Genomic DNA, 27,417 nt, shown 5'->3' with positions numbered 1-27,417 from the left:
TGTGGACAACAGTAGTAATATAAGACTAAGGACAGGACTTAGCTTTAATTAAGATATAGCCTGTGTAATTTTGCATGTATCTGAGAAGAGAAACTCTAAACATAACAATAACAACTTCCGGGTAGTTCACCAAAGACTGATTTGAGTGACCAGTATGAGTGCGAGTGGTAATCTTCTCATTGCACTTTTCACACAGAAGCCAGACACAAACATATTCTCGGGTTATGGGGATGAGTAACATCCTTTGCCCTCCCTCTGTTTCTTTGCCTTTGGGAGAAGGGGTAGGGAGTAACACAAGAAAAAAGAAGATGAGGTGCTGACTGTGCTTCCTGTCCACGGAGGCACACAAAGCAGACTGTGTGTGAAGGCATGGACAGCAGCATGCTGAAAACTGGTATAGGCTCTGCAGGAAACCTGTCTGAAAGGGAAGAATTGTCCTTTCCTGAGCTCTGCCACATTTGTACAACATCTGACAGCATCGCTTCGCAACCTCAGTCTACATATGCTTTCTCACCAGTGTACACAATGCTATAGGCATCATTCTTCCTCCCCTAGTCAAGAGGATCCTTTTATTTCACTAAGACACATTGTCATATCCGCAGATTCCCGCTGCTTAATTCTGGTGTGATTTCCATATGCACAACACTTCCAGAGCTGTGTGGGTGTCTCTGCAGTACAGACAGGAAGAGTACCAGATTTGCCACCTTCCACGGACAATACTCCCTCAACACTGCACATTTAGCTGACTTAGTTTCTTGTTGATTCTCTCTGTTCCCTACAGTGCTTGCACTCGCCAATGTGATAAAAGAGCAAATATACACTTGGTGCTTCCCTACTCCAGACACAGCAGATTTAATCTTTTACCTTCTCCAATCATTTTCTTTACTATCTCCCACATAACAAGTGATAAAACAAGCGAAAATGTTCAAGTTGCACCAGGGGAGGTTTAGGCTGGACAGTAGGGAAAATTTCTTCCTCCAAAGGTTTGTCAAGCTCTGGAAGAGGCTACTCAGGGAAGCTGTGGAGTCACCATCTTTGGAGTGACATGGTTTAATGGTGACCTGGCAGTGCAGGGTTAATGACTGAACTCAGTGATCTTTAAAGGTTTCTTCCAATCAGAATGATTCTATGAACAAGAAAAAAGTACGCAGTGCCACACACATGTGTGGACTTTATCTGGTGTTGTACCCAAGCTCAGTTAGGTCTTCAGCCTTTGATCTTCTTTAATCAGAAGGGAGCCAGCTGAGGAAGGAGGATATGAGCTTTCTTTCACGCCTATTCTGTTTCTTAGGTCCAATAAAGAGAACAGCACAAGGATGCTCGGGAATTAAGCACAAGATAATCAAAGAACTGACTGAGAGAAGTCTGCACCCTGCTAGCTCTCCTGAGCTTTGCCCCTCATTCATGTGGCTAAGCTTCAAGGAATAAGGGCTTTTGTCTTAACAGGGGTTAGTGTCTTCGCTTCCCCCTACCCCCTTCTCTACCACCTCATGCTCATCTTTATTAGCTTTTTCACACTACACAGTCCTCTCATCGATTACAAGGGCCAGTACAAAGCAGTCTAATGACGGGTCAGTCTTAATGAGAAAAGCGGCTGCTCTTGAAGTGGTTGTGGCTCTGTCCTGCACCCTGCCGAGTCCTGGCATGTAGAGCTTTGCCTCCTTTTAGAGAGCAAAGCCATGGAAAATCAACAGTGAACAGCCTGGTGCCTCGGAACAGAAAGGGCCATGTGCATGGCTATTTAGTGCCCCAAAAGAGAGACCATTTGCACAAATGGGAGTGAACATAAGGAGGCCTTCAGAGAAGAATGGAGCCTTGGCAAATTTATAGACTCCCCTGAAAGAAAGTGATTACAGATCATTATCCAATTGAGGCAGATTGATGGGTTAGGGTCAAAGTAATACTGCAATGCTCACTGGAGGGACAATGCCTGCTTGTCAGTTCTGTCCTGGAAAAGAAAGAGAAGGGAAACTACCACACAGACAGGAAAGACTTAAGCTTTTCCAGTCTCTATCTGAAAAATCATTACTTGTCTTGCAAGCCTGCTCTTCCACCAAAAAAAAACCCACCACAGCCCAACAACCAAAACAAAACACCAAAACCAGCTTCCCACCAATAGAAAAAATACCCAACAAATCCCCCAGAAAACCCATCCTGCAATTGCAGGAGCAGCACTGCAGAGTTAAACCTGGATGCTCAGAACTGTAAACAGGGGTGCAAATACCATGCAAACAACACGGGCACAAAGCCTGGTGACTGTTACTCTCTGAGATCACAGTGAGCAGTAGCACTAGCAATGGATACATCACATCTTCAGTTTACTTATGGAAAAACCTCACCTGCCCCAAACCAAACCAAACCAACATATCCCACAGACGTCTTCTAAAGCAAATTTGCCCTTTTACTTATTTATTTTTCTTTTCCTCTTGGTGAAAAGGGGACGGTTTTGTTAACAGCTACGGGTGAACAGATTTGAAACTCGGCAACATCTGGCCAGGCAAAACTCTGCAATACTGACATTGACTAAAACAAGAATAAATGTGCTCCTATTGTTTCTTCTGTATTGATTCTTTTTCCAAAGGGTTTAAAAGTGCTTTGCATTCATGAACTTTTCAAATAGCCAGAGAAATGGAAACAGCATGGCCCAAAAAGCAGCTCACAGCAGTTATTGTGTATTTGCCTCCTCGTTTCCAACATGATTTTGGAATGTAAAGAATTTGAGCAAAGAGAGAAGACAATGCATTCATGAGAGACCTGATTTGTTTTTAAATTGTGTTTATTTATTGACTTCTCTGTTGTTCCTCATGTCTCAGAAGCGGAGCACCACACACACTGTAATGGACACATCCCCATATCCCTGAGGATAGCGGAGTAGCGCTGGCCCTGTTTCAAATGAGGGCTCAGTAGGGCAGCTTGCCTTGGGGCCACTGTCTTGGGAGTTTAGCAAGGGCTCCCTCAAATTACATTACAAAACCTCAACAGATATGGAAGTTACAGCCACAGCACACACCATGGCTTTCCTGGCACCTTATGTGCTCTTGCAGAAAAGAACACGGCAATTTCCTGCGGTGGACACTAGCCCAAGCATGATGGGATTGAGGGTGGCCCTGTAGAGAAAGACCTAGAGGGACTTGGATGAAAAGCTGGACAGGAGATAACAGCCCAAAAGCCAACTGTATCTTAGGCTGCATCCAAAGCAGCATGGCTAGCAGTTCAAGGCAGCAGACTCCATCCTTCTACTCCACTCTGTCGAGACCTCACCTGCAGTGCTGAGTCCTCAGCGCATGAGAGTTATGAATCTCTTGGACAGGGCCCAGAGGAAGCCACAAAAATGATCAGACTCTGCTGCAAGGACAAGCTGAGAGAATTAGGGGTGCTCAGCCTGGAGAAGAGAAGGCTTTGACAAGACTTTATTGTAGTCTTTCAGTACTTAAAGGGACACCTATAAGAAAGATAGGGACAGCCTTTTTAGCAGGACCTGGTATGACAGGATGAAGGGTGATAGTTTAGAACAAAAAGAAACTGATTTAGACTAGATAGAAGTCAGACATTTTTCACACTGAGTGTGGTGAAACCATGGCCCAGGTTGCCCACAGAGATGGTAGAAGCCCCATCCCTGCAAACATTTCATGTCAGGTCAAATGGGGCTCTGAGCAGCCTGATCTAGTTGAAGGCATCTCTGCTTACTGCAAGGAGAAGGAGGTTGAGCTAGATGACCTTTTAAAGTTCTTTCCAACCTAGATAACTCTATGATTGTGAAGCTGTCCTGATACAGCCACCTGAAAAATGTGGAGAAATCTCAGGTACAGATACTGGCACTCTAACTCCCATCTATTGTAGTGATGGAAAAGACCTGTCCTACAGCAATAGGTAAATCTATTTCAGCCCTGCAAATAACTCTGGATACACCCAGACTTGCTTGTTCTCACTTAAAGCAATAAGAGTACCAAAGGAAATAACATTTCTGGCTTCAGACTCATCTTCAGTTTCTGGAAGTGTTAAAAGCATCAGGAGAGGTTCCCAGACTCAACTCATGCAGTACCTCACAGTAACTCACAGCACACATGTTTCTTGATGTTCATTTGCTAGCATCCTAGCTACAGGATGGTCATGCTCCTTCGATGGAGTGCTTCTAAAAAACGAGATCAATCACTAAATTCTTGCTTCTTTTTGTGCAGGGTCCCCCAGACTCATAGCATCATCATTATCACCATCTCCCTTACGATTCCCACAAGTCAATTCTCAGTGTAACTGACAGCCCCAAGATGGTTTGTCATCTTATATTCTACCTATAAACCAGAAAGGACACCAAATGACATTTATCCCAGGAAAATGGGAGCCATGACAAGGGAGATTCTGTACAATGCCATTCTGCACACAGCATATTTCCCTACCTTTGCATCTGGTGAAACCAGGGATAGGTTACATGGTAGAAAAACAAACCAAACTGAAAACTAACTGTGGCTTTCTTACCCTGTTTGCTAAGCTAGAGTTTTAACTCACACATGGTCTCCCTTCCACTTTGAATCCTCTCCTATTTTCCTCATTCACCATTTTAATACTGTGACATAGGCTCCTCCATGCTACATGGTCTTGAATCTTTCAGTGTGTAATGGAGTTGTAACTGAGACAGGATACCACATGTGAGACAACTTATATTGTGATAAGATATCTTATCTTGCCTTTTCTTCCAGCTTTTCTCTGCTTTGGCCTAACAATATTCTTCCTTGCTGTGCATGGTTTAGAAACTACTTGTAGCTCCTTTTTGCCTGAAGTGCTGCTTTCATTTGTTTCCACTTGCCTCCTCCACTTCAGCCAGAGATGTGCTTATGTATGGGACTCTCTGATTCCAGAGATAATCTGCTTTTTACTACCACGAAGAATAACCTTGAGTACATATTGCACTGTCACAATGTATTTTCTGTATGAATCAGAAAGGAAAACCGGTGCCTTGGAAAAACAGACCATATTTTTAACAGGCAAATTCATAAGCCATGCTTTTATGAATGCAGCAAGCAGAGGAGTGGGGGATATCACAGCAAAACAGATGCATGCTCACGATCTGAACTCCCTGTCCAACCAACATCACATTATGTCAGGGCTGATCCGTGGAGAATTATCATAGAAATCGTTCAGGTTGAAAAAGACCCCTGGGATCAGACCAACCATTGACCCTACTCTGCAAAGTTCACCCCTAAACCATATATCCCCAAGCACCACGTCAACCATCTCCCTGGATAGCCTATTCCAATGTCTGATTACTCTTTCTGTGGAAAAATAAAATTCCAAATGTTCAATCTAAACCTACCCTGTTGTAACTTGAGGCCATCCCCTCTTGTTCACTTGCTAATTACCTGTGAGAAGAGATCAGCACCAGCCAGCCTCTAAACAGAGGCTGGATGCTGAACTGTCCATCCCATTTCAGTGAGAGCACATCAGGTGGAAATGAGCACAGAACAAGGCTGAGGGAGCAAAATGGCTGTTCCCTTCCATTCTAACCAAGAAAACTATCAGCTATTCAGGGTAAAAAACCACAACAAACCCAACAAAACCAAAAACCAAACTGCAAATCCTAGAATCACTCAGCTGGGAATAAAGGAAGTAAAAGAAATTTCTCTTAAAGACACTTTTGGCTTTATTTATAGGTACAGTTTGCATGGCATTTACTGCTTGACCCACAGGCTTCACAGGTAAGTAAGAAATGCATAGACATGTAGTATGCCAAGAGTTGTGTTTCATCCATATGTGCAAAATAGTCACAGGACATCTGCAGAGAACTACATACTTGAGGTAGTAAACTTCTTAGTGCAGGAACAACCTCTGAGTTATGCTTAGTCTGTCTGACAAATCTTGAGTTTCAGTGATAGTTCTACCAGAGCAAAACCCTGAGGTACTCAGTGCTGTAGGAAGCTTTGCTACAGACTTCATAGGATCCAGGAGTCCAGTATGAGTAAGACTTACACTCTGACTTTATTGTGTAAGACTTACAGTATTACAGTGGCAAAGAAGAAGTAATCTTCCTTCAAAGGGACTGTGCATACAGCTGCACAGTCAGGCTCATGTTAAAAGAGTGAGAGGAGAAAGAGTCCCCTTATTTTTAAATTATTGAGGCAAAAGGAAAAATACCAACAAAACCCATAAAACAAATAAACAATAAAGCTCCCAAAAAATCCACAAAATCTTTTTCCCTAATATATCTTTATAGGTTTGGAGATTTTCTTGCTTGTTTGGATTTTTTTTTTTTGGGGGGGGGGGGGTAGGGGTAATGTTTTTTGTTTATTTTTTGTAAGGAAGGGAGGCATACTGACTGTGTGGGTGAATTTGGCTCACCAAAATGTGTTTCTGCCTGCTGTCTCATCATAACAATATCCAGTCCTCTTTGTGTTGATACAGCATCCCATCTACAGAGAGCTGGCAGAGTACTGACACCAATTTCAGATAGATTATTTAATTAAAGAAATGCCAAATGTGGGCTGCGTTATTCATTACCAGTTTTGCAATTTTACTCACTAACAGTTTGAAGTACAACATTTTTAATGCTTAGTGCCTTTTTTTTCCCACAAGGAAGATGCTCTCAGGTAGGGAGAATCTAACAGATGCTGGCATAGCAGGTGACTACAGTCAGAAAACCATAGAATCACAGAACGGTTTGGGTTGGAAGGAACATTTAAAGGTCATCTAGTCCAGCTCCCCTGCAGTCAGAGACATCTTCAAGTATATCACGTTGCTCAGAGCCCCATCCAATCTGCCCTGGAATGTTTGCAGGGACATTTACCACCTCTCTGGGCAACCTCAACCAGTGTTCTACCACCTTCAGTGTAAAATACAAAATGTCTTCCTTCCTTTAGTTTGAAGCCACCATCACTTGCCCTGTTGCAACAGAGCCTGCTAAAAAGACTGTCCCCATTTTTCTTGTAGGCCACCTTTAAGTTCTGAAAGGCTGCAATAAGGTCATGTAGATGTGGATGCTTACACAGTCCAAGGCCTCCTAAACATCTGCTGAAGCTTCTTTTTTACCAGCAAACTCAGCTCTTACTTCAGTTGTACTGGGCTACTACCTTTGATATATCAAAATATGTATCCTGATGTTGCAATACAATTTTAGCTGTAAAGCCAAAGAACATGAGCAACTTCAGTTTTAAATAGAATTTCTACCTAGAACAACAGAAGCAAATCCAATATTTTAGGAGATACTGATAAGATTAAATGGACCAAATGTACCAATAAAGGAAAGAGACCTTCCTGAGTCTAGAAATGCACTCACATGACCTGTTATTTTTCTGTCCCTAAAGGCATGTTTGGCCACTGAGGTGATGACTTTATGCACAATGAAAAGCTGAAGAACCTCTCTGCCCCAAGTAATTTCATTCAATCAAACCCAGGTCTCTAACAGTGATACCATGCATGCTCTTCACAGGCCTGCATAGAAGAAATGATGGACACACTGTAGCAGGTAAACAGGTATAAGACTCTAAGAAAAATAGCAAGGAAGCAAATTCAGCAAAAGAACTGAACATGAATGATTTATTGGCTCTTGCACTCTTCCGATTGGTCCTGCCCTACTGAGGTACAGCAATGACGAATATATTGAAGTCTGTGACCACACGAAAGCCATTCTGTGACTGGAACAAAGGTCACATATTTTCAGTCAGTTCAATAAAGCAAAATGCCAGTCTCAGTTCCACCAGTCAAATGTTTGCGCCACAGAAGACCTAGTGTATCTGTAGTGCCTAAATGCACATGGTCTAATCTAAACTGCCATATAACAAGAAGCCAGCCAAGAAAGCCAGACAGTTTGGTTCATGAGACAAAGAGCAGCTTCACATTCATTCCCTCCCAAACAAAGATCTGAGGAAGGGGAATGGGCTGGGAGATGTGGAGAGAAAGCATGGGGAGTACAGCAGGCCCAAAGAGCAGGGAACAAGCAGACAGTCAATTAGGTAATGCATCTAAGCCTGATCTGAAGGTTCCGTGTGAACAGAGCAGCCATTCATGAACTACATGTGCAGGTCAACGGAAGCAATCACATGCTTGCCTGGAACTTACAGCTAGGTTTGTGAAACATCATGTTGGTATGATGAAACTCAACCTCTGATCACAAACCACAGTGGGAAAATTAAAAAGTGTCTAAATTCTTTTCACCTTTGGAAAAAAAAAATAAAATCAACATTCTTTTTCTAATTCAAAAGACATCCTTTTCTCCCCTGTCTTATTTCCCTTCATTCCAGTGAATGTTAAAGAACTCTTTGTGTCCCATGCTCCACTTCTAAAATGTCTCACTCATTATCTGACCCTTTTTATCTTCCAGTGTGGTGGGTTGAAATTACCCCCAAAATAAAATCAACCACACAAAGCTCAGAAGGTTTGGAAGCAAAATGAAACTCTACTTACAGGCAAGCTAAAATGGAGAAGCATAAAATACAGTGTATATGTGCAAAATTATTTTTACAATTGTATACAATTCAGAAACAACACAAAGACCTCCTCTCAAATTGTTCCCCCACCCCTTTTGGAAAGGTAATAAGGGAATAGCTCTCCCCTCAAGAGAGAAAACAGAGAGAAAGGCCTCAATGCTGCTGTCTACTCAGCCATAACAACAGTCTCAGCCAAGGGCAGTGTAGCAAAAGCACCAACCTGAGTGGAAAACAGAAAGGGAAGAAAGAATAGCTTGCGCAGCACACTCTACCCTAATCCAGCAAGCAAATGGTATGACACAGACTTAGTATTTTTCTTTTGCATCCAACCCCCTATGTTATTTACCCTTTTGTATTTTCTTCTATTCAGCATCTTTGGATTTTTCCTATTCTATATTTATAATTCAGAGCTAGGCTAGAGGTTTAGTTTTAAATCACAGCATCCAGGAAAGTACATAAAGCTCCTCCACAAAACTTATGGCTATAGCTATTCTCAAACCCAAGACATCCCACATTGTTTCAAGGCACACACTGACCAAAACAAATGTCAGAAAATGATTTCCCTTCATATTGGGTGCTACTTCCTATTTGGCCAGATGCATGATGTTGTTTGCCTTTTCTGTGTCTGAAGCATCTGCTAGCAGTTACTGCCAGAAATGTGATAATGACCATGGTCAACAAGTAGCTTGAGCTGGTGAATCCTGTGTTCTGAGCCTCAGACTAAGCACTAATGCAAGCAACACACGCCAGCGAGCACAGCAGAAAAGCCTGACCTCTCTTTTCCAGAAGGACAGGACCAAGCTCATCTACAGCACACTGGAAAACCACAACATGGAAGGAATCCAGGCTAAAAGTTTTCCAATACGTAGTCATGCTATGAACTCCTATGAGGGCTTATATTTCTGAGAGTTTAGTTAAGCCATTCAACTCACTAGCAAGCTTGGGCAAAGAGGTTGCTCACAGGCCAAGCCCTAAGAGCTTATAAAGAATTCTGCAACCTTTGAGCTTGTCTGGAAAGCTCTGCTAGGGGAAAAAAACAAAACAACCCACAAAACAAAGGACAAAAAGAAAAAAAGAAAGAAGATGAGTCAGCACTCTCCTGGCAAGGTTTTGGAAGCATTCATAATGCTGGCAGAGCAAGGAGCTGTTGAGCTGTACCATTCTCTTCAGAAGGTGAGTGGAATGTACAGGCCTTCCATGTACAATGGGATTTCTCCTCTCTCTTCCTTCTGGTGTGTGGGTTGTGGGTGACATCAAGATACAAAACAAAGCAAACATGAAGAAACAGCAGCACGAAGCATTAGTTTTAAATAGCAAAGCTTTCCTCCTACATTTGTTTATCCCAAAAATACTTTGGAGGACAGGCAGGAATGCCGGAGTTTGAAGCAGAGCTGAGTAACTGAACAGACTTAGGTCATTCTGATAAGGAGGCACAGCTGCAGAGAAGTGGCCTTGGGAAGGCTAGTACAGGAGCTGAGAAGCTAGCAGCAACAGAGATAGAGCCCAAGAGTGAATAGATTGAAATTGTTTATACCTTGTTGTTTTATCCCTCTTACCAAACCAATGAATGATACAGAACTTTTGAGAAAGTCCTGACTTTTCTTATTGAAATTTTCCAGTGATCCTTAAACTACTACAAGAATTATTTCCTTTAATTTCAAACAGGAAGGTATTTCAATCACTTCCTCTCCAATACCTCCATCACCTTTTGCCCCAAAACAACTAATTTTCATGAGTTCTGCATAGTTGCCCATGTTGGTAGAATTTGTCTTGCTTTAGTCTGAAGCCCAAAGCCTTCCAATCTTGATATTTTTTTCCCTAAGAATAAACCAGGAGACAATAGACATATGGCACATACATGGAAAAAACTGGCCACTGGGAATATTGCTTGATATTAATGGATTAGGAGAATATACTCAGTGGCACTTTACCACCCAAACCCTTCCTGGACTTGAGGAGGGTTGCTCTGAAAGAACCAGTTGCATAGTAGTCATTAAACATACTACAAGGAAGAGTTGTCACCAGCAGTCAGAAGATGTGGACTATGGAAGTGGGATAAGCTTAGACACAACACAGGGTGATCAAATAATTAGCAGAATAGTTTAAAGGACAGCAACTCACAAATTAGCCCATTAAGACAATCAAGGGCAGCTCACATTCTGCACTGAATTATTTAGTTTAGTTTCACCCTTAGAGAAAACACACAGAATTTCAGCAGTACAAACATATTAGGTGGGACAAGCAGGGGTGGGACACATCAGAATCCCACTGAAACTATTCTGGAACATCTGTTGTGCAACCTAGTCACAAGCGATTTGGAAGACAGGGTCAACGATGAGGTGACTAAGTTTGGTGTTGATACAAAGTGATCTGTGGTCATCAAACTGACTGTGAACAGCTGCAGAAGGATATCATGGTATTGAGTGACTGGGTAAGAAATATGGCAGATGGAATACCTTAATGACAAGTCAAAAGTAATGCATATGGGGAAAACATATGTCGCTGTGCCATGTCCAATACTGCTTCTGCTTCCAGATACCTGACATTCAGAAGAGACTTGCAATGGTGGAGAGCAGAGCAATGGAGATGATCAGAAGGATGAAATTGATTCCGTATGAGGAGACCCCAAAGAATCTGGGACACTTTCCCCATGAGACACCTAAAATACTAGAATGTGATCAATGTTCATAAAATCATGAATGCCATGAAGAAAATGAATATGGATTATCTTCCTTTTATGGTATTATATGGATAATGCATGCACGGTATTTCCCATAACCTAAAAAGTAGGAACCACAACTGAGAGCAACAGGTTTAGAACAAACGAGGAGAGGCTGAGAGAGCTGAGGCTCTTCAGCTTGGAGAAAAAGGGACTGAGGGGTGACCTCATTCATGTTTAGAAATATGCAAAGGGTGAGTGCCAAGAGGAGGGAGCCAGGCTCTGCTCGGTGATGCCTAAGGACAGGACAAGGGGCAATGGGTGGAAGTTAAGACACAGGAGGTTCCATCTAAACATGAGAAATTTTTTTTCACTGTGAAGGTGACAGAAAACTGGAACAGGCTGCCCAGGCAGGTTGTGGAGTCTCCCTCTCTGAAAATATTCAAGACCAACCTGGATGCATTCCTGTGTGGGGTCAGACTGGATGATCTTTCAAGATCCATTTCAGACCCTAACCTTCTGTGATTCTGTGAAAGTGCATGTTCTGAAGAAACAAGGTCTTGCCAGGGGGATGCTTGGGATGCCAAAAGTATAAATGAGTTCAGAATGGCCTTAGATACACTCATAAAGGAGAGTTTCATTCAGGCATCTTAGAGACAGAGGCGGAAACACAACACCCAGCAGAAGCAGCACAACTTTTCAGGCCCAGAAGGCTACAGCAGAAGCAGCATCAATCTGCCCACCCCACTGTCATCCTCACTCCTCCAGATGATACCCACCTAGACAGGGACATTTGAGCGTATATTGCAGTAGAGACCAAAGTCTGGACTGCACTAATATGTCTGAGGAACTTCTAATAATTCTCAGCCAGTGAAACTAAAACGCCAGGCTATTTTTATTTCCTTTTCAGCCGATCATCTCAGGCTTTCTCCTTGTAACAGCAACTATGTTTTGTATCCACCACTTTCAATAATTGTATTTGCAACATAATCCTCTGCTGCAGCAAATACCCTCCCAAGCACTCTAGGTCTTTGAATGCAAAACAAGTTCTACACAAGTAAGCCAGGAGTGGACACGCTTGGTTGCCTGGTTGTTTAATTAGAAACTGAAGCAAAAGGCATCCTGCTGCCGGGAGACAACCGGGCTGCAGATTGTGTTGCTGCCATAGTCTTGCTCTGTCTCTCTTTAGCCTTAAGCAAATCTGATCTTGGGCATCCTGACCCTGACTAATTGCACACTGTTTCCTGTGATGCTGAGAATCTCCTTCCATCCATTGCTGGACTGTTAAGCTTCTCTGCCCTAGCTGATAAAAAGTCAAGTGTTCTGCTGTTTAATTTTGTTGCTGTTGGGGCTTTTGAATACGTGGGGTTGTTGTTGTTTGGGGGTTTCTTTTGTTTTGCTTGCTTGGGGGATGGAGGGTGGTGTACACTCATCCTTCTTCCCTCCTCCTCTCCAAACCTCTGATATACAAAGGCCAGCTGGATGCTTCGTTTGTCATTTTGTCACACTGTCTGGGGGCCAAGATGTCATCTCACCTTTCGGACGACAAGGAAGGTGATAAATGCACTAACGTGAAAGACAAAGCCTCAAGACACTAATCTCCAGTGACGAGATGGCAAGGAGGACCTCATTTTAAGAGACTCTGAAGGAAAGACAACTTGATCAGCCTATGCAAGTGTCAAGCCTAAAGTACGCTGGTTTGATGTGGCAGCATATTTCTCTGTCAGGAACAAAAATAGACCTGTTATAGACAAGTATTTGCAAGTAAGCATGTAAATGAGTTTAAACGTCAGTCAGATATCAGGCCCTTCTGGCTCCTACCTTCACATTTAGACTTACAAAACTATTACCATGGCCTAGACTGGAGGACTTGTTTTTCCAGGTGTTTTGGGGTTCCTTCCTTCAGTTTTTGTTTTCCAACAGGAATTGTGTGTGAGAACCTGCACTTTTTTTGATATCCTAGTGAAAATAGAGACCGCAATAATTCATCGAAATGTTACCAGCCATAAAGGTTTCACTGGGCCATTAGGTTAGTTTATTAGGTTAAATTAAATAAAAAGAGACTTCAAATGAATTGTAGCCAGCTTGCAAAATAACAAATATATTGTGTCTGAGAAAATTAGCTCCGTCTGATGTGCACCAGCCACCATATGTAAAATGCCCATTATTTGCCCTGTCCCTTTGAAAATCATTTTATTGGAATGTATCAGCTAAACTAAAACACATGACCTCCTTCTTGTGACATGAAAGAAACCACTGAAGAGAAGGCTTTTTTTAAAGCTCCTCTTCCCTTCTACTCATGTGAATGTCAAGGATTTTTATCAATGTCTGTGTAATGACAAGTTCATCACATGCATCCAGAACCATTAGCTGCCTACATCTGAAAGAATCTGGTCAACATTTAGGAATTCACTTAATGAAAGGCTGGCCTATTAAAGCTCTTCCAGCTTTGGAAGTTGATTGAGGCTTTCTTTTCAACTTCCTGCATCTGATGCTATGCAGTGCCCTCATGTGATATAGCCTAGACAACAAGCTTGCATTGTTCACACCAAGAGAAACCAACCAAACCCCAAGTACCAGGTGATCCATCTCCAAGCAGAAATGTAACTATGCACACTCAAGGTTCTTTACGAATCTCTGTGTAAAGTTACAAATGTAAAAAACAGCAGCTCCAAAAAAGCAGCTATTTATATTCTGGAGAGACAAAGAAAAAGCACTTCCCTCATGCATCCACATGACACTCGAATCAATAATTAAATGGGGAAAAAATAGAAAACTCAGTAAAAAATGAAGAGTCAGGAGATCATACACAAACATTCTGGTTGGTAAAGGCCCTCAGGATCACCAAGTCAAACTGATATTCCTACTATACAAGGTTCACCCTAAACCATACCACTAAGCACCACATCCAAATGACTTTTAAACACATCCAGGGCTAGTGATTCTGCCACCTCCCTGGGCAGCCAATTCCAATGCCTGACCACTCTTGCTGTGAGTGTTCTCTGACCACTGAAACCAATAATCCAGAGCAAGGAACCCCTAAATACTTAATTTTGGCTGAAAGGTGAATTTACATTTTCAATCACTCGATGCTCCTGACATTTCAAGACCAGTGTGAGGTGGGCTGTGGCATTCCTGCCTTACAGCATCTGCTGATTAACAGAAATGCCTGATGTAGGAGAACATGTAACAGGATGTCACTCAAGGAACAAGCAGCATGGAGAGGACACATCAGAAGAGCCCACTGGCTATTTGAGTGCCCGTAGAGGTGTAAAATCACAGAATGGTGCTGGTTGGAAGGGATTTTGGGAGGTCTAGTTCAATCCATCTGGCTAAAGCAGGTTCACTAACCATTTTCTTTCTAAGACCTTTAAAATCAGACACCTCCATTCCAAAGACAGCTACATTGCTGGGTTTGGGATGAGCAAGACATGTTTTCTCAAAGCTGCAGAGAAACAGATTTCCTTCAAGTGACCTCATTTTCTCTGCATGGCTTGAGTACACCTAAGTAGCACAAAACAGTGTCCTATGGGCAGGACTGGAGACTGGAATCATTAACAAAAGAAGTTTAATCTTGTTCTTTGGGGATTTGCAGGCAGAGTGCCCATAAGTGAGGATGGGACTGGGCTCCCTCTCTGTGGGATAGGTAAAATGCAGGGAACAACGTGCAAGAGTTATTTCCCTTCCAAGGCTTGGGAAGACAGTTGTGTCACATGAGCTTGGCACAGGGTACCTCAACAAGGCAGCTGATGAATAGCTTATGAAATTACCTTTAGAAAATGAGTTTAATTTCAGAACCCAACTACAGACAGCACACATTCCAGCTAATTTTTCTTCAGGCTCCAACTGAGAGGCTGGAGTTTTTTGGTTTTCTTTTTTTGTTTCCAAAACTGATTACCTACTTCACTCTTTAAATAATTACCCCTGTTGACTTTGATCTGCATTACTAGTGGAATAACACCTTCTTCTAGGAGGGCAGGTTGCCAGCTTCCTTCAAACAAAAGGCCTGGGCTTATGAAGTAACTTCTTGATGATCTCACCAATTATCTTCTTGTCTCTGATCTTCCCTTTTGGGTAAGGTTATTGAGAAAGCTGAGTAAGGTAACTCAACTATAGTCTAAGGACAAATTTATCCTTTCAATTGTAACTTGCCTTTATGACTGGATGCAGCAAAGAGACTTTATTACACCCTGTGGGTAGAGCTCAACATAATGACACACAGGAGACTGGGCAAACATAGATGTTTAAGCACAAGCAGATGACAGCTTTTATACCAATGAACAATTTTCTTTCAGTTTGCATGTGAATTGTGTGTACAGGTAGGGTCATACTGCTCTTGATCTGCAGTTTTCAGTCCAGCCATTGGCATCTGTCCCAACTTCACCAGAACAGCTTTTCTGTAATAAATTCCATTCAATGTACACAAGACCAATGACAGCAGAGATCAGAATGTGCACCTCCTTGACAGCATTATGCCTGTATTACCAGAATCTGACAATGGAATGAATCACAGAATCACCGAGGCTGGAAAAGTCCTCCAAGATCAAGTCCAGCCTATAACCTAACACCATGACATCAGCTAAAACACTGAAACAATTGCCACATCTTTTCTTAAAGACCTCCAGGGATGGCGACTCCACCACCTCTCTGGGCAGTCCATTCCAGTATCTAATCACCCTTTCTTTGAGAGAGTGCTTCCTAATACCCAGCCTAAACCTCCCTTAGCACAGCTTCAGACTATGCTCTCTTGTCCTGTCACAAGCTGCCTGGGAGAAGAGTCTGACCCCCACCTGACTACAACTTCCCTTCAGGTAGTTGTAGAGAGTGATAAGGTCCCCTATAAGTCTCCCCTTCTCTAGGCTGCACAACCTCAGCTCCCTCAGCCTCTCCTCATGTGACTTTCCCTGCAGCCCCCTCACCAGTCTCATCTGTCTCCTCTGGACCCATTCCAGAACCTCAATAGCCTTGGACTGAGGGCCCAGAGCTGCACACAGTGCTCAATGTGAGGCCTCACCAGTGCTGAGTATAGCAGCAAAATTACATCCCTAGTCACTATTCCTGAGACAGGCCAAGATGCCATTAGCCATCCGTGTCACCTGGGCACGCTGCTGGCTCACAATCAGACCTTACTTCTCAAAAAACCCCTGACTTCCACCCTGGTCAGATGTAAACAAATGCCCAGCCAACAGGAAAAAATAACCTGGCTAACAGTAGTGCAAAGTGTATAATGGCTGGAGGAAGACACAGTTGCACACACTAATCCAAAAGACTTATCTTGTCCTTCTTGCATGAGGATTTAACGCATGCCCTAGAAGTGAAATCTTGAAACCCCACTTGGTCTGTCTCCAATTCTCATTCCTCACATCAGCAAGGAAGGCAAAAGAAAGCCCAGGCCAGTTAATGAATCACAAAGCCCTGTGTTTTGTTGCTGAGGGAGAAGTACACAGTTCTTGAATAAAGCCTGAAGAAATTCAGCACAAATGGTGTGGAACTGTTTTTCGAATCAAGCCCTGAGAACCCATCATGATTTGCATTCATGAGAACACCTACATTTTTTCGTTAACTGAACTGATTTAACTGCTAATTAAAACAAGTCAGTAAGCACAATGCAAAATTAATTAAACCATTTAGTCAGTAGATGCAAATGAGGCAAAGTTATGGCTTGGACACAACCAAAATAAGTACAAGTACTACTCATCATCTGGCAAAATAGTTCTTGAGGTAAATACTTTCCCCAGAGATGATGTAAAGCAATAAAATAATAAAAAAAAAGGAGTCATACTGCTGACTACATATGATCTTTTATTGATAAAATGTGCTGCAATCCAGCTTCTTCTCTTTCAAAGAGTGACAGATTGGACTCAGTGGATTTTAAAAATGCTCTCCCAGAAAAGAAATCTTTCAAAGTCAGTTCTGCATCCCAACTCGCTCCACTCAGGCAGACAAAGTTGCTCCTGTCCATCACTGGCAAGAGATTTGCCTCAATCTGGACCTTATATTTTTGAACATATATTTTTATGGCTTTACATTTTCTCCAGGGGAAGCTCTCTGCTTGGCAAACTATATCATCTAACGTTAAGTGGAAGTAGTATTTTCTCAGAGGAAAGGGGCCAGAAACGTGTGGTTGCCTGTGGAATCTCTGAGCTCTGTCTTCTTTTCCACAGGATCCATGTGCCTCAAAACCCTAATTGTACTTACTGTCTCTGAGACTGCCCTAGGACAGGGACACACTGAGTTACTCACATTGTATAAACTGAAGTGAAAACTGTTAAATGAGCATTAGATCTAAAAAACCACCAAAGATGCCCAAAGGTATGGTCCAGCAGCAGTTCATGTGTGAAAGCCTGAGCTCAGGGACAACTCAAGTTCTTTTGAGTCCCCCAGGCTGCCTGAGTGGTGTTTGGTAGTACACAGGAGAGTTTCCTTGATCAGATATCCAAAAGGTGCAATTCAGAGCTAAGTGAGATGCTAGCAATTAGACAGTGTAAATTGTCCTGTCACCTTTCCCCATTCAGGTTCCCTAGAATAGCACTGAAAACAAAGCATGCAGAAGGGGAGACATCTGAACTCAAGATACTCAACCCAGCAAGAAGTGCTGGGAACAGAGGTGGGAATTGAATCACTCCTCCTCCTTGTAATTATAGAATCATTTGAGTTGGAAGAGATTGTAAAGATTAACCCAGCACTGCCAGGTCACCACTTAGTCACACCCCTCAGCACCACATCTATACCTCTTTTAAACTCCTACATGGATAGCAACTCCATTATTTTCCTGAGTAGCCTCTTCCAAGACCTTACAACCCTTTAGGAGAAGAAACTTTTCCTAATGTTCAATCTAAACCTCCTTTGCTGCATCTTGACACCATTTTCTCTTGTCCTGTCACTTGTTACTTGGAAGAAGAGACACCATCCCCATCTCACTACAACTTCCTTTCAAGTAGTTGTAGAGAGCAAGAAGGTCTCCCCTGAGCCTCCTTTTCTTCAGGCTACACAGCCCTATTTCCTCAGTCACTCCTTACAAAACTTGTACTCTAGACAGGCTTCATTGCCTGTATTTGGACACACCTCAGCACCTAATGTCCTTCTTGTAGTGAGTGGCCCAAAATCAAATACACACTTTGGCAGTCTATGGAACTGTCCCTTCTCCTCTGTCTCCTGTCCCCAGTCACATGGCTCTTTCTGCTAAGCACTCATGGCTCATATCTCACTCAGGAACAGAGCAGGATTCAAGCTTCCTTTTTACAACACACAGTTGTCATCACAGTGACTTTATGCACATGTTTATCACCAAACCACTCATCCAGGATGCAGGAGGCTTTTCTTCATCTCTTCCTGCAACCCAAGGGGATGGGAACTCAAACCAGAAACCTGATGGCAATGCTGGCAGGCTCAGGAGATCAAGAGGGACTCACATCCTGCCAAACACACACTGCTCTACAGAAACGTGCTTGAAGACCCTTTGGCCAAAGACAACATCCTAGGGCACTGGCTGGGGAAGAACAGTTCTCAACTGCTGATCCTGCTCACAGGACTACATCCTGTACCTGACAGACAGCTACCTGGCTGGCTCCTTGAGGGACTTCAATAGCAGAAAGCATAATTCTTGACTTCCTGGTGATATTAGCTATTAGCTATTACTTGCCAGGAAGGCTGAGGCATTTCTAGCAATGAGCACAGCATGATCTGTCAGCATCTGGAGACAGTTAGGATAAAGGAAAGCACCCAGAGACTTTACAGACTGTGTGAGCAGAGTTCAGACTTGAGTCAGGTCTAGGTGAAGCTGCTTTAGCTGCAGGGTTGGACTAGCTGATCTCCAGAGATCCCCTCCAATTCCTATCTTTCTGCAATTCTTTAAAGCAATGTGCCCAAGGCCCCCAGCAAAGCAGGCAACAGACTCCAGGCCTCCCCCCTCACCGCAATCCCCAAAAACTCTGCTGTCACTCCAGACTTCTGAACTGTGAGACCCAGCTGAGTGCAGCACATGCTGGTGATATGCAGGGCTGTGTGTGCTCCTCACAGCAGCTGGGAAGGGCTTCTGCTTGGCTGGGTCCTCCACGGGCAGACAACCAGCCTGGTAACCAAGCATCCTGGCTGCCAGCACATGAATGCCCTGCAGAGCATCATCTGTTTCACCTGCACAATGCTTCATTTTTTTATCTGTGCTATCAAATTATTAGAATCCAGCAGAAGAACCTAAAAACAACAGTGTGCTTATTTTTAGAGAAATGAAGAAGTCTTCCAGCCCTGCACCTGATTGATGGGTGGTCTACATTTAAGAACAGTCTCTCTTTGAAGTTACCACAGCCTCTCTCATTACTGTTATGACATTCTAAGAAATCTTTGTTTCCTCAAGAGTTTTTAAGCCACCTTTAGGTGTATTTCAGACACACATAATCACACAAAATACATCCAGTTGGAAGCCCAGCCCTTAGCCCAGCACTGAAAGGTCAACACTAAACCATATCCCTAAGCACCAGATCCACAGACTGCTTAGGCACCTCCAGGAATGGCAACTCAACCACTGCCCTAGGCAGACCACTCCAGTGTTTGATAACCCAGTCCAACCCTTAGCCCTGCTCTGAAAGGTCAACACTAAACCATGTCCGTAAGCACTAGGTCCACAGACTGCTTAGACACCTCCAGGGATGGTGACTCCACCACTGCCCTGGGCAGACCACTCCAATGTTTGATAATCCTTTCAGTGAAAAAATATTTCCTAACATCCAGCCCTAAACCTCCCCTGGCACAGCTTGAAACCATTGCCTCTAGTCCTGTTTCTTGACACCAAAGAGAAAAGGACCCCCTTAGCAGCTTTCATCCTAACACAGGAAACACCTGTTGAGGGACAGAAGAACATAGGAGCACATTTTGTTTTCGTCAGACAGCTCTGAAGTGGAGGACAGGGCAAAGCCGAGTCCTTGTTTTAATATGCTCCTCTCCACTTGCAACTTCTGCTACTGACAACAAGACTCAGCTTCTGGAGCGTGACAGTCAATGGGATGCCCATTGTGCTCTGTCTCTCCTACATTCACATGGACCATTATGAGGCATGGGAGACAACATCCTAAAAATCCTGTGGAGCTCCTGCTACAAAAGCACTTCTTAAGCAAGGACACCTGTTAGGACTGTGGTGCACCAGCCTTGCTGACTGCTAGCTTTGAGGCAAACCTAATGCAGTTACACTGTCAAAGGTATGGTACTTATCTGCACAGTGCAAAGATGGAACTAATGCAAGCCAAAATCATTTCTCTTTTCTTTCTGTAAGTACCATTACTAATATATTTCACATGGTTAAAAATGCATTATAGCTCAGGCTCCTTCTTTAAATCTGCATGCATAAATTTAGCTTGGAGACTGTTAAATACAATTTCAAGCAGCAGAAAGAAAATAACGTTTTGCAGAAAGAAGGCATTTAAGCAGAAACAAATATATTACAGTTAAAAGTTTTATGAACACTGATAAGATTGCTGGGTAAAACAACTTAATAAAAGGAAAACGAAGGACTACATACCTTAGATCAGGCCGTGGGAGACAGCTTCAGCTTGCAAAATCCATGCTGCAGGAAAGAAACTCTTCACACTAGGACTGTCCCTTCCAAATGAAGAAAGTCACAATAAATACAGGTTTTACTGAGCAGGTCTCCAGGCTACACAGGTGAAAGGAATTGTGCTGAGGATGATGAGGTACACCTGGTTTCTCAGCTGTGGCTTGTTAAGCTGCTCTGAGGCACTCCACTGAGAGCAAGAGCAGAGGAACCCAGCTGAAGTATCAAAAACTAACTCTCTATTTGGACTGCTTTTCCTGGCCCTGCTGCAACAGCAAATCAAGCAGCTAATGTAGCAGGCTGCTGCAGCCAGGACAGTAGCTGCACATTCAAGACTGTTTTCCTGGACCCTGGAAACTCAGACTTCTCCTGCTGCTCTCACCAGTGAGGGCAAAGCCAAGATGCACAGACTTGTCAGGACTCCAAGATCACCACAGAATCATAGAAGAGATGGAAAAAGACCTTTAAATGTCATCTAATCCAAATCCCCTGCAGTCAGCAGGGACATCTTCAACTAAACCAGGCTACTCAGAGCCCCAAACAACCTGACCAGAAGTGTTTCCAGGGACAGGGCATCTATCACCTCTCTGTGCAAACTGGGCCAGTGTTTCACCACCCTACACATAAAAAAATCTTCCTTTTATCTGGTCTAAATATCCCTTTTTTTTGTTTGAAACCTTCACTCCTTGTCTTGTCAAGACAGACCCTGCTAAAAAGACTGTGCTCACCTTTCTTACAAGTCCCTTTAAGTACTGGACAGCCCCAATAAGGTCTTCCAGGCTTAACAACTCCAACTCTCTCACTCCTTCTTCACAGCAGAGGTGTTCCAGCTGACTTGATCATTTCTGTGGCCTACTCTGGACTTGTTCCATCATGGCCATGTCTTTCCTGTGCTAAGGACTCAAGAACTGGACACAGCATTTCAGGTGGCAGCTCACCAGAGTGGAGCAGAGAGGCAGAATCCCCTCCATCAACCTGCTGGCCCTGCTGCTTTGGATGCAGTCTGGCTTTGGGGGCTGAAGACGGCCACTAACACTACCACAGGAGCACCACTCCAGTAGCAATTCAATTTCTTCACTCTTCCTAAGCTACCCCATATCCTATAGGCTGATTTAGAAGCAACAAGCCTGGTTCACAAAGAATGTCCATCTTAGCTCAGCTGCTTTCTCTTTAACATCCCTGTTGCCTCCTGATGACTTCTGCTCAGTTTTGCCTACACACCTGAGCTGAATCTAGGACGCTGAAGCTACTAACTCTGGCTATAGAGCTTGGCAGCATGGTTGTTCTGGAGTTCAAGTTAGTGCAAGAGGACTGCACATCGCTGCACTGGGCAGGGTAGGTGTATGCACTGAATTTGTCATCTCGTTGGCTGTGCAGCACAGGGCTGTGACAGCCATTTGAGCAACTGCCTTTCTACCAGCTCAGAATATGTATTATTTAGTTCAAAGGTCCTTTCAAGGAAGGCTTTTCCTCTGTTGTGCACCTCCATGGTGCCCTGCTGAATAGAGACCGGCTTTCAGTCAGTGCCTCAAGGTATCTCTGCAACCCAAATAATTATTCATAGTAAAATAAATATAATGGCTCACATCAAATATCTAATGATACTGTTCAAGGGATCCTGAGGGTATCTCTCAAATGTGTTCTTATCATATTAAAAATGTAGGATCTGGGTATAATTTCATTCCCTTTTACAGTATTTTAGATAACCAAGAGGCTGTTTTCTCCTTGTTTCATCCACTTATAATCTCACAAGTATTGCAGAGGGAACAAATAGAGACTAGAAACCATATATATGAATACAAGAATCTACATTTTACTACAAGCAGCCTTACTCCCCTCCCTCTCTTCCTGTGCCAGAATAGCATGACTTGGGTTGGGAAATCAAGCATTCAGAAATTAGGAAGTTCAGATTTTCTCTGCATCTCTAATTCAGCCTCACCATTTTTACATGTTACATCAGCATGTGAGTAATTAAAGACTATTATCATCAAGTGAATTTCACCTTATCCGGAGCAGACTGGATGGGGTGTGCTTAATGAGCGACTCTGCAATACTCTTTCTCTTGATTACTCAGTGTGTGGTCCCCAGCTCCACAGTTGCCACCTATCTAGCAGTTCAAATAATTTTTTTCAAGCTTAGAGCACACACTCTGAGACTCAAATCAATCAGAAATCTATGGATTTGTCCCTCAGTTTTTAGCAATGGGCCCTATGTGAGTCTTTCAAGGGGGCCAGGCTTTAAATGGAGCCACATACAAAGCCTGTGTAAAAAAGCCACAGGAACCTGCAGTAAATTGAGAGCAATGCAACACATTATCAAGATGGAAGATAGAGATTAGGAGGGGAGAAGACCAAAAAAAAAAAAAAAAAGGAAAGGATGATTACAAAGAAGAAAAACATGTTACAGAATCACAGAATCAGGTGATAGATGGATAGCTCATCTAGTCTAACCTCCTGCTCAGTGCAGGGTCAGTTAGAGGAGGTTGGCCAGGCCTATGGCCCAGTTAGGTTTTGACCATTTTCACTGAGGATAGAGATTGTATGCCCTCTCTTTTTCACAGTCTTTCCTGTACTTTCATCATTATTGTAGCCCAGTGTCTTATGGATATCAGCCTTTTATTCCTCACAATACCTCTGTTTCACAGATGGGAGAGTGGGACACAGCCAGATTGAGATCTAAAGTGTAACCTCATTCTGTGTGCCCCATCCAAGATGCCACTGTTTTTTTACAGGTCTTTTCAAGTACAAAGTACATTTACATCTCTAAGCATAGCATATGTCTTCTGACCTTCTGGATGGTAAGAGCAGAGAAGAATTCATACTGATCCAGGCAATGTTTAAGTGCCTTTACTATGAAAGTAATCTGTTGCACCTGTAGTCCTCCCCTGTGCACCTACATCTTTCAGTTCTATCAAACAATCCACCAAGGGTCCTTCAGACAACTGCCTCCATTATGCAAACTTGATAAAGGCTTGGAATAGACCCATCCCCTTGCACTTGCACTGAGTAGCCTAAATAAAAAGCACCCTTATAGCCCCACCTCTCTTGAAGTCAGCTTCCACGTATACTATAAAACACAGAGGCTTAAGAAATGTTAACTGCAGCATATAAAACAAGCTCAAGGTAAAATATTGACAGATTTATTTGCTTCAGCAGAAAACCCAAACAATGTTGGCTAAATTTAGTGCAGGATAGAAGGAAAGAGAAGGACTGCTATGGAGCACATAAAATCTCACTGTGTGAGGTTTCCTTGAAGGCCATGAAGAACAGAAGATGTGCACTGGAGAGAGCAGATGCTGAATGTCACCAGTTTTCTCGTTGTATCTAGCAGTAAAACATTCATGTCAAAATCATTTAGCATGCAGTGAAACCACAACATGTGGTTTTGCTGTAACATGTCTCTACGTTTGTTATCTCTTAGACAACAGAACATCTCATCTGATAGCTGCTGCAGGATGCCCATGCTGTCATAGATGCCTGGAGCCACAGTGAGGCAGGGACAAGAAGGCTCTCCAGAAGGGTGTTAAATCCACCTGGGCTGTGCATTTTCTATGGTGGAAGTCTGTCTTTGCTATCAGTGCATAAGCTACACTAGCAACTTTCAATTACCTGCAGATGAGGTGTGTGTGGAAGTTGCTATGTTGTAGAATAAATTATAGAATCAGAGAGTGGTAGGGGTATGTAAAGGACCTCCAGAGGTCATCTAGCCTTATCTTCCTGCTAAAGCACATTCACCCAGAGCAGGTTGCCCAGTATTGCATCCAGGCAGGTTTGGAATCTCTCTAGAGAAGGACACTCTACAACCACTCTAGGCATCCTGGTTCAGTGCTCCAGCATCCTCAAAGTAAAGATGTTTTTCCTCATGGTCAGATCAGAACCACATATGTTCCAATATGTGACCATTGCCCCTTGTCTTGTTGCTCAGCAATACTGAAAAGAGTCTGGCCACATCCTCTTGACCCTGCCCTTTAGATATTGAGCCCAGAACTGGACACATTAATCCAGATGTGGCCTCTACGAGACAGAGCAGAAGGAGAGAAGAACCTTCCTAGACCTTCTAGCCACACTCTTCTTAATGCCCCCTAGAAGACCATTGGCTTGCCTGGCCACAAAAGCATACTGCTGGCTCATGGCTTACTTGTCCACCAGGACTCCCAGGTCCTGCTCCATGGGGCTGCTTTGCAGCAGATCAAATCCTAACCCCTACTGGTGCCAAGGACTATTCCTCCCTAAGTACAGGACTCTACACTTGCCCTTATTTTACTTACACTAAATCATCCCCTCCCTTCTTTTTTTCCCCCCCTTTTGCAGTAGAAGACACCAACTCTGCCTACTGACACAAGGCCATGATTTCCTAAGCCTACTATCCAGTCCTGAAAATGATGCGATATTTTGCAGTATTTTGAATGGAGTTCTCCCAGATGGAAACAGTCAACATTGATCAAATGTTCTGCATGCATTGGCTCAATGGTAAGCATTAAACTGATGGAGGATTAGAGCCATCACTGAAAGCTGCAATGGTCATCATCTTCTCTCAGGCAACCAGCAATAGAACAAGGGGACACAGTCTCAAGTTGTGCCAGGGGAAGTATAGGCTGGATGTTGGGAGGAAGTTCTTCACAGAGAGAGTGATTTGCCATTGGAATGGGCTGCCCAGGGAGGTGGTGGAGTTGCTGTCCCTGGAGGTGTTCAAGAAAAGCCTGGATGAGGCACTTAGTGCCATGGTCTAGTTGACTGGCTAGGGCTGGGTGCTAGGTTGGACTGGATGATCTTGGAGATCTCTTCCAACCTGGTTGATTCTATGATTCTGCCTGCTCAACAACATGTTTTTCAGTAGCCTGACACCATCAAGCTTTCTGAAATGACTGATACCTCCTGCTGGAGTCAGTGAAAGGAAAGCAATGGGAAAATGCACTAGGAATTACTAGGAAAGCATTTGAAAATAATTGTAGCCCACAGAGTATTCTTATTTCTGCATTCTTTAAACCATAGATTGGTTGCAGCAGTTGATACTGAGCACTGAAGCACTGGTTTAGAAGGAAGTGAGTAAACTTCAGCTTTCTTACATGGAGATCAGTAATTTTTTTTTCAATAATCTGGATCCCTCTAAATCTGCATTCCTGCATCTGGATCTGGAGGGATCCAGGTTATATTTCTCATTATGGGAAGTTTGAAAAGCTAATTGTTAAAAACATCTTGCATAATACCAAGGAAGCTTGAGTTCAATCTTTCTAAGATTACTCTACTACAAGTAAACTACTCTTCAAGAAGAAAGAATTTATTCCACCAGCAGCAACATGAATGAAGCAGTTTGTCAAGGCAATCTCCATGACACAACGGCCACTAAAAGCCCAGCTCTGCTCCTTGCCTTTTATGACCCTTACCATCAACATGCCTAACTCTATTGAGTAACAGAGTGTCATATTCACCATCAAAATGTTTTCCTTTTTTCCCCTATCTTCATTGAACTCTTATCAGCTAAGCAGAGGATGCATATGGACCATCCTCTGTGTTAACTGGATGTGTTTTACACCTCTGTAAACACGCTTCTGCTGTTAGGTCTGACCTTTCTGCTTGCCAGCTGCTGGGTCAGTCATATGCTTTGGAAAAGGGATAAACTTGCAATTGCTTTATTCTGGGTAGAGGACCTGATAGGGTTTTTCTTTGCTCCCCAGCCTCAGTGTTCACAAGGCATCTGGTCTTCTCTGTAATTTGGCTGACAACCTGACTCCCAGATTCAAAGTTTTTAGAAGAGCAGTGACCGATGGACACAGAGGACTTGCAGCTCCTCTAGAAACCAAGCCACAAACACAACCTGCCAAGAAAACTATGCACTGATGAAAAGGTTTCTGATTAAAAACTCGTGAAATACTTGAAACTGGAGGAAATATGTACCAAAAAGCACAGAAACAACATATGCAATTGCTTAAGTATATACCAAGAGAAGAGAGTTTTGTGTACAATTTAGGGCACACCATAAAGGTATTTAAAGAAAAAACCCTTTTAGTTTCCATCACACTAAAAATTTGCCATCTGTTATATGGAAGTTTGCTTTTCCCTTTCATTGTAATTAACTTTTTATTGGATTAATTACTCGAGGTGAGCTGGAAGCGGCTGTTGGACCTCACCTGGTGTGGCTGCCTGTATCCACCCCCAGCCCTGCCATTCACCATTCAGATGCAAATGGTCCTGCTCCCCACACGAACTCATTGGCGCACACCCAAAAAGCCTGCTAGCGACAGAAAACAATAACATGGCAGGCAGCTGCTGCTGCACAGAGGGGGAAAAAGTTTCCTAAAGAAGGACATATATTGCCTGCTTGATCTTTAAAGAATAGGTATTCTACTCAATAGAGCAGGTGAGAAAATAGCTGAATTTTAAATAACCTACATGTGGCACTCAGAAGCCACTGACCCTCTTGCTACACGAGAGGGAATATTTTTGCTAACTTGGTCCGTTTGGACATGCATACATCTGTAGGGATCATAGAACAGGATCACAGAGTCATTTTGGTTCAAAGAAACATTTCAGATCAAGTAAAACTGTTAACCCAGCACTGCCAGGTCACCACTAAACCATGTCCTTCAGCACTGCACCTACAGCTCTTTGAAATCCCTCCTGGAATGGGTGAGTGCACCACTGTCCTGTTTGTATATGCATGCACACAGGCACAAACAGGTACACAACTCTGTCAAGAAATGGGAGTAAAGCAGTGTATTGGTTAGGCAGAATTCTGTTAATTGCAATAACATACGAAAAAAAAGGAAGAGCCCTCATTTGAGGATACACTCTCTGGAGATG

The 27,417-nt window shown here is 43.2% G+C and overlaps 1 long non-coding RNA gene across 1 annotated transcript in view; it reads right to left on the bottom strand.

Annotated features, from left to right (window-relative positions):
• LOC135184797 (uncharacterized) overlaps positions 1-21,617 on the bottom strand; it is a 114,089-nt gene extending 92,472 nt beyond the window's left edge. Inside the window, exons 1-2 of the long non-coding RNA XR_010306181.1 lie at positions 21,346-21,617; positions 20,585-20,664 (exon numbers count right to left, since the gene is read on the bottom strand). This is a non-coding gene — a long non-coding RNA (uncharacterized LOC135184797). The remainder of the gene's footprint in view (positions 1-20,584; positions 20,665-21,345) is intronic.
• Positions 21,618-27,417: the final 5,800 nt, after the last annotated feature.

Source organism: Pogoniulus pusillus, chromosome 21 (assembly GCF_015220805.1).
Source record: "Pogoniulus pusillus isolate bPogPus1 chromosome 21, bPogPus1.pri, whole genome shotgun sequence".
Taxonomy (NCBI): Eukaryota; Metazoa; Chordata; class Aves; order Piciformes; family Lybiidae; genus Pogoniulus; species Pogoniulus pusillus.
This window is presented reverse-complemented; position numbering and strand designations above follow the sequence as displayed.